Consider the following 2500-nt stretch of genomic DNA (forward strand, 5'->3'; position numbering starts at 1 on the left):
AGAAATATCGTGTGCGCATGATGTTCAATATTTGATATAATATGAAGAAAATTACGTTGGGAATATATTTTCAGATAGACCGATATAACGATTGAAATTTAGAGCGCCGGACAAAGGGATATAAACATTCATACATTAATATATATAGTCTCACAATTATTTGACGCTCTGGGGTTTAATGTTCAGAGTAAATGGCAGTATAAATCAGGTTTCATATGATCTAAGCAAATGAATTAATTCCAATGATGGAATGTAGCAAAATTGGTATGAATATTTCCTGCAGTATATTTAAATATAAATCCCAAGTGAAATTACCTGGACGCTCAAACGGATAGAAATAGCTACCACACATAATGGATCAGAAACGCACAGTAACACACATATGCGCACTCATATATATGAATTTGAAAGCCACGTAATTGAAAGAAAATCTTGTACTCTTAAAAGCAAAGGTTCATAAGATATCCATTAAAGAAACGTATATCTGACATCAATAGAAAATATTTAAAAACCTGTCTGTACGTAGGACTTAAATATCTGGTTTCAGCTTTGGGAACAGGGAAAAGTGACAACACTCGAAACTATTGGTAATATTACGTAGGAGAAAAGAACAGTTTATTCCACTGTCTCCTCATCATGGATGACCTATAAATATATGCACTGTAAGTTTCTAGCTGGAGATCATTACCGCTATTGTACAGCAGTCTACCAGGGGAATTTCAATTTACATTAATTTTTTTTTTTAAAGTGAGACAACAAAACAAAGCAGTCTGATCATTCAGACCAAAGAGGTTTTCAAACACCAGAGAGGAAAGATAAGTCTTTGTTTCCTACAAAAACTTATCAATAGTGGAAGAAAATTATGTGTGAAATGTGTCAAAACTACAATGGAAACGATATTTGGAAAAGTGTAAAATGAAAATATCTCATATCTGTAACAAGAACGCTATAAATGACGTCAGAGTATTTACACTGAATGCTATATCACGAGATTCAGTCGTAATGGATTGGTGAGTAACAATATTATGGAGTCAGTAATCCGGGAAATATATTAAAGCTAACCCCATTTATTACTATATAAATCTGGCACAAAATGACTGTACAATTCTAGACAAGAATTTTGTACACGGCAACTGGGTGACAGAGATCAAAATAAGAAGGTAATAATTTATGCTTCCTTCTGCTTCTCTAAAACACTAGAAGACTCCCATGAGTCATAGCACAATTATACAAATGGTAATAAATGATACACATCCATAGTAAGAAATTTCTCCCATAAGTTGGGTTAGACTTTTACAAATAGCGTGGAAAAATATATTGAAGGCAGAACTATGAACATTTGAACAACCCTGAGTTGGGTCTTCAGTACGTTGGAGGTGTCGCATGATAATGAAATAAGTGATATATATATATATACACACAAAGAATCGCACTCACATTACAGTGGTAACAATGTTGCACAAATTCGAATATATCGCGGGTCCGCTCCACCCATATCAAAAACCACTTTCAGTTAAATGGACCATCAACGCAAGCAGTAAGAGCTCTGCTTTCAATATATATCCGAAAATATCACATCAAAGTGAAATAACACAAAACACACAGATCACACGTTCTATAAAATCACCACCGAATTAGATGACAGAACAAATACGGTTAGACAACCGATACTAGATTTTCTAACAAGAGCATCTTGCAGATTATACCTCATAGCCATCAGTAATTATAACACACGGCGGAATACGAAGTACCGCTGAAAATTTCACGAGGCGTGCTAACGATTCTGCCATGATACTTATAATAATCTTTTCCACTATAGGCACATGACCTGAAGTTTTTCAGGGAGGAGATAGTCGATTATATCGACCCCAGTAGCTGACTGGTACTAGTTTCATCGACCCCGAAAGGACGAATTGCAAAGTCGACGTCGACGGAATTTGAAATCAGAACGTAAAGACGGAAGAAATACCGCTAAGCATTTCAACCGGCATGCTAACGATTCTGTCAGCTCGCCGCATTCATGACATTTATAATAACAATATTGATATAAAGTGATGGTTTGTTGCCAGACTGTAGCCCCAGACTGATGAAGAGCAACTATTCTGAAACTAGTCTCTGGATACTGGCTTTGTTGGGTGGGGTGCTTATCTCCCCTGTTTGGAAAACTTAAGGAAACAGAACGCTTGTGTCACATAGCCATCTTGAAGCAGTGTTTCTTGGGGCTAAATAGCAGTAGCATTCTTCCCTTTCCAGGGACTGTCACATTAATTTGGCAACACAGCATCACTTTATCGTGCTGGTATTGCATAGAACCCTCTGAGAGATTTAGAAATACAATATTTCTAAATATTAATGTAATATAGGCGGTGAACTGGCAGAACTATTAACGCGGCGCTTCTTCCAAATTTACGTTCTGCGTTCAAATGCTGTCGATGTCGAATCAGCCTTTCTTCAGTTATTCCAGAACTTGTGTTTAAAATAGAAAGAATTAGTGTAATTT

The sequence above is a fragment of the Octopus bimaculoides genome, chromosome 3 (assembly GCF_046866305.1).
Source record: "Octopus bimaculoides isolate indiv1 chromosome 3, ASM4686630v1, whole genome shotgun sequence".
NCBI classification, from domain to species: Eukaryota; Metazoa; Mollusca; class Cephalopoda; order Octopoda; family Octopodidae; genus Octopus; species Octopus bimaculoides.